This window comes from Sciurus carolinensis, chromosome 9, assembly GCF_902686445.1.
Source record: "Sciurus carolinensis chromosome 9, mSciCar1.2, whole genome shotgun sequence".
Classification (NCBI taxonomy): domain Eukaryota; kingdom Metazoa; phylum Chordata; class Mammalia; order Rodentia; family Sciuridae; genus Sciurus; species Sciurus carolinensis.
The window spans coordinates 86759544-86769564 of NC_062221.1; the positions used below are offsets into that span (position 1 = coordinate 86759544).

The 10021-nt window shown below is 43.1% G+C and overlaps 1 pseudogene; it reads left to right on the top strand.

The window, feature by feature from the left end:
- The first annotated feature begins 8657 nt into the window (after window positions 1–8657).
- On the top strand, window positions 8658–9440 carry LOC124993499 (ribosome biogenesis protein NSA2 homolog; annotated as a pseudogene).
- Window positions 9441–10021: the final 581 nt, after the last annotated feature.

The window sequence follows — 10021 nt, forward strand, 5'->3', positions numbered from 1 at the left end:
GAAAGCACAGAAAGTGCCTAGTGGCAGGGGTGAAAGATGCCTCCTCATAGCACAAGCACTTGCATCGTCTTACCTGGCCTTCGTAGGGACACCTGGCCGTGCTCACCTCCACGACCTGGATGTACAGCTGCAAGATGAACAGCAGCAGGAGGCCAAAGGCGGGAACAGCCACTACGAAGCTGTGCTAGGGTTAAGGAGCCAAGACACTGGACGATTCCGCCCTGGCCCCGCCTTTTGACTCGACCCCTCCCTCCCTGGTCCCGCCCAACTGGCCCAGCTAACCCGTCTTCCTAACTGGACTGGATTGTTAGTCCAGTACACCTGAGGTGACTTCACTCCACTGCAACGTCCTCGCTCCTATTCTGTTCCAACTTCATTACCCCTTGCCCTGGCCCTGCTCCATTCTTTACTCCACAGTCCATCCTACCTTGCCTCTAACCCGGACCCCTGGCCTTCAACATGTCCTTCAAAGGTACTACCAAGTGGCTGCTCAAACCCCACCCCGTCAGCCCGCCCTCAGCTACCCCACTCTTCCCTCCTCACCAACCCTCCCTCCCCTCCACCCCTGTTCTTACAGTTTGGGCACTTGGTAATGTGTGGATACGCCAAGGCCTTGTCCAGGTAGAAAGGTGTCAGTGTCCTCTGGGTCAGGAAAACCACACAACCTGCCAGCACGGTCCCCAAGTACATGCAGGACGAGAGGAGAAGGAGGAGGAAACGCCTGATGTTCCCGTGGCCCACGCAGTTGTTTAGCCACCCGCAGTGCTGGTAAAACTCCTAGGGGAGAGGAAGCAGGATTCAGGGTCCATCTGGTCTGGACTCCATCACCACCATATCCTGAGGCCTCTCCAACCTGGCCCTGAGGCCGCCTGCCCTTGGCCCAACACACTGGCTCCAGAGTCCAGGAAGAATCTGACATTTCCTTATGTAAAGCACAGTTAGGACTCCATGTCTCCTCAGGTCAAATGTCATCAAAAGTTCTTAGAAACAGGACCTGTGTGGTGTCACTTTGACCAGGACATAAAATAACACTGGGCCTCTATTTTCTCAGACCCTGGATAAGAATGAAAAGAACCCCTTGCCCAGGTCACCTTGTGCTTGTAAACCCATCCAGAGAGTGCACAGGAGAGAAGAGCACTCAGACCCCAGGAAGCCCTCCAACTTGGACACCCAGAAATGGAAAGGCAAAGAGTCCCCCAACAGGGCAGCAGCCAGTCTAAAGGTCTAGGTATGTAGTATGAGCAAGACAGGGGATGGGACAGGCACTGCTCTCCTGCCCCTGACTCCACCAGGCCCAGCACACATGTGGAGCCTTTTCTATGTCAGCACCTGTGCAAGCAAGGCCTGTCTCTCAGGACAGGTGCAGACACAGAGGCCATGGCATATGTTAGGGACCAAGAGTGGCTGAGCGTCACTTTTAGCAGTCCAGGAAGAGGGACTCACCGCCCGCCCCCACCAGGCCCATTGTTGATGTGAGGTTCCTGGTCCTGGCCAGGTACCCCTGAAGGGGTGGTGAGTTGACAGGTGGTAGGAGTACTCACTTCCACGCAGATGTTACAGGAAGGTGTGGAGTGGGCGGTGGAAGCCACAGTGTGGACACCAGATCATCTCATGGGCCCTTCCATTCAGTCACGTGACATAGGGGGTTTCTGGGTCCTGCTCCCAGTAACCTGGCATAGGAAAAGATTTGGAAGTGACAGGAGCCCTCCATCCCTCTGCTGCTCAGGGCAGCCCCATAACATCAGTTGCAACAAGCAGCAGTTAGGAGGTAGGTAGTGGAATTTTGGTCGGTTTCTGTTGAACAAGCTGACCACTCAGATTGGCAGGCAGTCAAAGAGAAGTCATGGTCAGCCAGAAGAGCTCTATGTGGACTCCAACCTCTGAAAAAGTGCTCAGTACTTGCACTGGAGAGTCAAATGAGAAGGATGAATGAACTGTGTGGTTTGGAAGAGCCTGCTGGTCTCTCTTGTCAACCTGCCCTGTCCTCCCTTCTAAAGCAAATGGAAAACCTCCAGGATTCTGTTTTCTCACACCTCAGAGGCTTGGGAAATGAAGTGCCAGGGCCTAATTGATGATGACATGGAGATAAGGGATCGTGAGGCCACAGGTGTGGTGACCAGTGTAGAATGAGCCCTGTCCACATTAGCCCATGAAGTGCCATCTGTTTCTCCCAGGGTTCTGAGGACTTACCATGATGGAGGATTCCTGGGTCTGACAAATTCAGGGTAACTAAGATGTAAATTGTTACCCCAAATAGCAGGACCGTTGTCACGGGAAACCCCCAATCTCCCTTCTGGGCCAGCCATCTGCACCTGAGAACAAAGCCAGACTCAGTTCTAGTCCCCTGAAACTCAGAGTCACCCATGAGGACTACCTCACTTGTGAGAGCACTCACCTCAAGGACATACCTAAATATCCAGGCTATCCACCAAATGTCACCAGCATTACCAGACACCCACAGTTTCCTAAATGCATCAGCCACTCTAGATCTCTGAGCTCCTGACTATATATAAACTTCTTTTTCCTACTGACCCTCTCTCTCCCCTTCCCTGACTCTGCACTATCATTGTCAATTTTTCCCTCCATCTCTTTCTAAGTAACCTGATAACTTGCTTTGGAAACTCACGGGTAAATGAAGTGTAGTCCGCTTAACAGCATTAATCCTACCATGAACATGGATGCCCACAGGCTTTCCAAAAGCCATGAGCCTCCCCTTCCAGTTTGTGGTAGGGGCATTACAATCCTTGACTGTGGCATGTCAATGCCTGCCATCACTCAAAGAAATGAGAGCCACAAAACTCTCTTCTGACTTGACACCCTGGGTGCCATGACTACGGCTAGTGTGGCATCAGTATTTCCAGAATGTGAGCTCTAACTGCTTCCCATGAATTCTGAGAGCAACTTCCCCCACCCACATGCACACATGTTGTTGACTAGAATATCCTGGTCTTCCAATATTGGTTTTTTGGAGCTTGAGATGATGTGGACGTGGAAGTTTCCCCAAAGGCCTGGAGGCTTGGTCCTCAGTGTGGCAATGTTGAGGTGATAGGACCTGGAAGAGGTGGGGCCTAGTGTGAGGTAATTCAGTCACTGCGGATGAGGCCATAGGAAGGGAGTAATGTACTTAACCCGGGCCTCATTTGTTCCTGTGAGAGTTGGTTGTTATAAAAGAACCAGACAGGTCCCTCTCCAGGATTCTGGCCATGCCATCTGTACCCCATGCAAATCCTTCCACCGTGATGCCATTTACTGTGTTATGATGACCTACACCAAAGCTCATTCACCAGGGCTGCCAAATCTTGAACTCTAAACTAAATAAATCTGCCTCTTTATAATGTGTCCATTCCCTTGTTAGAGCAAGGAAAAGCAGGCTAATACAGAGATCATATAATATGGTGGGCAGAAGTTGGGTGATCATTATCACCCTTTCAGGCTCATGCTAATTGCAGTAGACAGTACTCAATGCCTATCCTGTCTCTACTTCTTCCCTTTTGTTGTAACAGGGTTCCCATTTGGTGAAGAAGGTAGCAACCTACCCCAAATCACTTCCCAGTTTCCCTCATTTCCAAGTTAGGATATATGACACAACTCTGATTAGAGACTTGTGCAAATGTCTACTAACGAATTCTACAAAAGTTTGCATATTTTCAATAAAAGGGAAGATGATGCATTTGGCGGAGCTCTGTTCCCTTTCTTTCTGTCTTGAAACTAGACTGCTGGCTGGGATGCCACCTTGGACGTTTTAGGGAACAAGTCATGCTAGCCAGACACAACCTGAGCCCCTGTCTTATCATCAACCACCTCCCCTTTAACTTCATTGTATGAAAAAATACTGGGTTTTTATTACCCTTACATGTGTCAGTGTGTATTTACAGCAACTGAAACCCTCTGTTTCGTGGATTCCTCCCACTATAAGTCTTTGAGAGGGGCAGAAACCGTTTTCCCTTCCCAATATGAGCTGAAAATGGCCAAATACTTGTGGCTTCTCTCACAGAGATTACAGAGGCCTGTGGTCCAGGTGACAGCAGTTTCACTCCAGAACTGCTACCACTGATGACTGAGAAGTTTCTGCTGAGATGCAGCAACTGCATAGGTGTCCAGTGTCCATATGTCCAGTCCCCGCCCCTGCCTGTTTTTTGGACTGGGGATTGAACCCAGTGGCACTGAGCTACATCCCCAGCACGTTTTATTTTGAGGCAGGTTGCACTGTATTGCTGAATCTGGCTTTGAGCTTGGAAACCTCCTGTCTCATATACCAATAGTCAAGGACTACAGACAGGTAACACCTTGCCGGACCAACGAAATGAAACTGATTAAAAATAGGCCAGGGCTTGTGCCATTGAGATTGATGCAAATGGCCAGTTGTGCAGATAATGAGTGATTGGGTCAGGAAGATGGGGGCTGATCGAACAGGAATTAAAATGCTAGTACCTCCAGAGCACTTCACCCTCCTCCAACCAGTTGCCAAGATTTCCTGCCCCCAGGAATTGCTCCTCCATACAAACAGCTTCTAATGAGCACCCACTGGTTAACTCCCTTTCTTCCTCTCTGGGCAGATATGGAAAATAGGGAGAGGTAACCCCTGAATGGCTCCCTTCCATCTTTTTACCCATATAGGCAGGGAAGGAAATCAGGGACATGAGAATAAAGGAAACCAGAAATGTATAGAAGGTGCAGGACACCCCCCACCACCTTGAACATAAGCTTTTTAACCCCTATACTCTGGAGTACTCTCTCATTATCACACACTTTTTCTGTTCTTTCTTAAAGAAAAAAAAAAAAAAAAAAAACCTTTCTGTTCTTTCCTCAGTGTTTCTTGAGTGTTTCATCTTTTACACTTGGTACAACAGGACCCAAACCTGATTTTTAAGACCAATTTCAGATGAGGCCTCTATAGTTATGAGCCCCAGGATAAGCTTCTCAGCACCCCACAACTTTTTGAGGTGCCCTTTTCTTGCATTCTGAAGAACAATAATGGGTACCCATAACCTAATTGGATATAGTGAGTGCACTTCAAGACTTGGGTGACAGAACTCATGGCCTAGGTGACTCCTAACCATCAGTCTTGCAGGTCAGGTAAGTTGATTCTGCCAAAGCCATCTCTCACTATCCGAAGCAGGCTTGGAGCATGTCTGGCTTGAGTGCACGGTGTCCCCAATCCCAGTCTGCCTTTGGAAGCATGGAGATGGACAAAGGTTGAAAGAACTTCGAGATTCTAGCCACGGCCACTCCTCAGTGAACCTCTATGTTTTCTCCCTGACTCTTCCCCTACTGACCTTAGGGGTTATCCTGTGGTGAAAAGGCTCTGTTGGAAAGCCACAGTGACACACACCTCCACATGAGCCAAACTGCACTCTCCCATACTCATTCCTCCTGAGCAGGCCCCTCCCCTCTCCAATCAGACTCCAGTCATGGAGACAGGGACATTTTACATGGAGTGGTGCATAACTAAATGCTTGACTTCACTTTGTTCACATATTAAGCCTTTACAAGCCTGCAGGGATTCTCCCCATTGTTGCTTGTGTGCTGACCAGGTCTTTGCAAAGGGAGGCATTTTCAATCCACTCCTTCTGTGAACTCCTCCAGGAAAAGGGTGTTAAGCATCTAACAACCATGGATTTCCTCCTTACTCTCCAGAGAATCCTTTGATCCACAGAGCAGAGAAATATACCACATATAGTTCTTTTCCCCACTGGCTTATCACCTTAGGAAGAAGAAGTTCGTAGTGGCAGGAGAGGTCAGTCATGTGAACTCTCCAAGTTCTTTGGCATGAGGCAGAACAAAAGACCTGGTTCATTCTTCCAATGGTACCACCAATAGATTTGGCAGAACCGCAGAACCACGTGATGACAGACATGTTTGCTGGCCATCAGAAGCTCATAGGGATATGTCCCTGTAGAAAGAAAGGGAGTTTTTTCTGGCATGGATGCCTGAGTTCTATTTTCTCACACTCAAATGGGAGTGTCCTTCTTAACAGTTATATTCCACCACTAGCCTATATACAAAAATAAATAAATAATTAACAATAAAATATTTAAAAAATTGGGATTTTCATGTTCAGAGGGCTTCCTTGTACTGAAAAAAGAGGGATGGAAACTGTTGGCCACTAGAGGCTCTGGGAGCTTGATTCTCACAAAGTGCCTCAGTTTCTTCTGCTGCCAGTTCTGAGAAATGACTTCATCTGAGTTGGAATAAGGAGATGTTTCATAATATCATCCAAACTGGCCTGATTACCAATTAAAACTTGTTTCCTGGGGAGACATAAACTTAAGGAACATATCTTAAGAGATTGATTTTTACACAGGAAAAAAAAAAAGATTAAAGTGCCCCATGTATGATTTTTTTCCTTCAAGCTCTGTACAGTAGCTTCCCTTACATCTTACCATCTGCCAGATTTCCATCTCCGCAAGGCTAAATATTATGCAGAGATTCCAAGACTTACAAGCCTTGCAGAGGACTGGTGTGAGACCTAAAGAAACAAAAAGGTGTCACTTTAAAACTCAAGCCATTCTGGAACCTTAATGACTGGCTATCTTACCTGCTCTTACAATCCAGCACCCTACTTTCTTAAAATTATCCTTCCTAAACAATACCGCACAAGGAGGAAAAATGGAATGATCTCGTACATGTAAGCTTCTTTACCTTGAGAATCTTTAACTGAGAATTTCAGGACTCTCACAGTTTTAGATATATGGGCCGAACCTATTCTGAGCCAAAAGTGCACTCTGATCTTTAAAGATGTTCTGCTTGGTACTTTTCTTGATTAATTATGGCTGTGTCATTTTTTAAAACTCCAGCTTGATTTTTTTTTCCTTTAGTTTTGAGCTTATAGTTGTATTTTGAATTCACATTTGATCCTGTGTGCTTAAATTAATATATTTTTTTCTGATCAATCTCATTTTATTCCTCTATAGGGATTTTTACTCACTGTCTTTGTTCAAACGTCAATTTTTCAAGAATTGGCTCTCAAATACATTGGAAAATCTCCTTCACAAAGTCCTAATAAGAATATAGACATGGTGATGTTAGCAATAAATCACCTGATAATCATTGAGGACGAATGGCTACCTGAACCCTTGATTTCAGTGTCCCCCATTGCTGACAAAATTTTTATCTGGAATTTGCAACTATATAGGCCTGCCTTGAATTTAAATCATAATGTAAAAATCTAATAGCTTTTACTTTCTAACAGGTGACTCTAATAGAAGCTTTAATAAGCATTTACTCCTATCAGTAGCACTGTTCTACAAAAAGCTACAAGGTCTGTATTTCCTGTCTGTTTTATTTAGGTGTGCACACCTGTCTATTGTATTGTGGTATCTACATATGTGCATTTGTCCATGTATCATGTAATTGGTATCAAAATTTCCATACTGATCAATGAGTGCTGCTAAATCAAAATTTTAAGAAATACCAAGGATCCAAATACCTTTCAGTTCACATGACTTAGAAAATAGTTCAATTTAAATCAGGTAAACTGATGAGAGGAAAGATGTCTTTAAAATTACTAACTCACAAGTTTTTCTAGATAGACCATTAACAGTGTTGGTTTATATAAAATGTCTAGAATTTAATATCCATTGCTTCTATGATTTTTCATCAACAGGGAAAAGAAGGCTACTACTATTAACTACACTTGTCTGGCACCTTGGTATTTATAGTTAAAAATGAGTAAATTAGATTTAACACCATTGAGATTAATCATACATGTATTATTTACCCAAGACATCTGATTAGTTTGTCAGATTATAGTGCAAAAACCTCAACTGCTAATTATAAAATCAAGTACTTTTGACTTCTTAAATTCCATAAGGTAATTTGCCTAAATTCAGAAAATTTATTAATATTGTTTCAGAATATGAATTTTAAAAAGGGCAACAAGAAGAAGTTTCTAGGTATGGAAAGTAGAAGAAAAAAGAAATGTTCTGAATAAGAAAGTCTATTTGTGGTAAAGTAAAAAGTTGTAGAGTGTCTAAGTAATCTGCAGGTTTGTGGAAGTTACATTTCAAAAAGTTTGTGTGAACTAAATTGTTTATATATAATTAGCATAACCAGTTAAAGTTATTTAAGACTTTTTCCTAAAGTCAAATATTAAAGTACTGATATAAACTACAGCGATGCAGACATCTCTATATATATAGCAGCTCAACTCACAATAGCTAAACTATGGAACCAACCTAGGTATTCTTCAACAGATAAATAAAGAAAACGTGGTATATATACACAGTGAAATATTATTCAACCTTAAAGAAGAATGAAATGATGGCTCTTGCAGGTAAATGCATGGAGCTGGAGAATATAATGCTAAGCTAAACAAGCCAATCCCACAAAACCAAAGGTCAAATGTTCTCTCTGATATGTGGATGCTAGCCAACAACAAAGGAGGGTGGGGAAGGGAAAGTAGAAATTCTTTGGATTAGACCAAGGGAACAAAGGGAAGGGAGTGGGGATGGGAATAGGAAGGACTGTAGACTTAATCAGACATAAATTTCCTAGGCTTCTATCTTAATACACAACCAGGGTTACTTTGCATCATGTGCAACCACAAGATTAGGATCTTCCTCCTTTCCTGTTCCATCCTGCACTGTGTGGAGCTGTCTTGAGGATCTTTGGTACTGAAATCCTGGAGACTGCCCGGCAGCTCTGCAGGTGTCACCATGCCGCAAAATGAATATCTTGAATTACACCTTAAATGCTGTGGATATCCTTTGGGTTACCATGAAAAAAAGAGAAAGAAAGAAAGTGTACAGGCTCATAAACATCCCAAGAAAGCACAAAAACTGATCGACCTGAAGGTTAAGCTCTACCATAAACATAGCCCTGCCCGAGAAAATACAAATACAAAAGACTATCAAGATGCATGAAAAGAGAAACACCAAACAAAAGAAAGATAGAAAGTCTCCACAGGGAGCAGTACCTGCCTCTACCCTAGACAGAGAGGGACAGACTCTAGTGAAGGTATTTTCCAACATGATTAAACAAAATGAAATGAGAAGGAGGAAAAATGAGAAGTACCCCTTCCCAAGGTGTATGCCCAGGAAGAAAAAGAAGTATTAAAAGTGATTCAAACAGGAAAGAGGAAAAAGAAGGTCTGGAAGAGGATGGTTACTAAAGTCTGCTTAGTTGGAGATGGCTTTACAAGAAAACCATCTAAATATAAAAGATTCATTAGGCCAATGGTCTTACGTTTCAAGAAGACCCATGTAACACATTCTGAACTGAAAGCCACCTTTTGCCTACCATTACTTGGTGGGTAAAAGAATCCCTCATACCCACTACATATACAACTTTGGGTGTTGTTACCAGAGGTCAGTCATTGAGGTGAATGTGAGCAAGTTGGGCCTTGTAATACAAGGAGGCAAAGTTACCTGGGGAAATGTGACTGTGTTACCAATAATCCTGAATGTGATGGATGCATAAATGTGGTCTTACTGGTTTGACAGCAGTTTTACATTTCTTATAATTATTAAAGACTACAAATCTATCAGGAAAACCACCAGTACTGTGATGTTTCTTAGTACTACCAAAAAGTCTATCTGTAGTAATTAAGAGAACTATTTATTAAACTGTTAAAAAAATTAAAATGACCAAGTTTGAAAATAAAAGAATAGGATCTAGGATCCTAATTATAATAAGTTACACTCAATGTATATATAATATGCCAAAGTACATCCTACTGTCATGTATATCTTAAAAGAATAAATAAATGAAAAAATTAAGAAAATAAATAAATCTCTTGTGGCTAGTTTTCTTTCTCATGGTGGTTTATTTCTTCATGTGTTTTAAAATTTTAAATTTTGTGTAAATGTTTGAATGGCTTGAGATCACTTATCATAATCTGTATATCTGAAATCTAAAAGGAGTAGATTTGAATTTCTTCCATACACTTTTAGGGTGCTATAAAACAGGACAACATTAAGTGAATTTCTCAGCTTGCTTTTCCTGGATCATATGATCTAGTCCTTAGTTACACTTCTCAGGAAAAAAATTTTCAGTCCATGCTATAGGTTGAATGTTTATA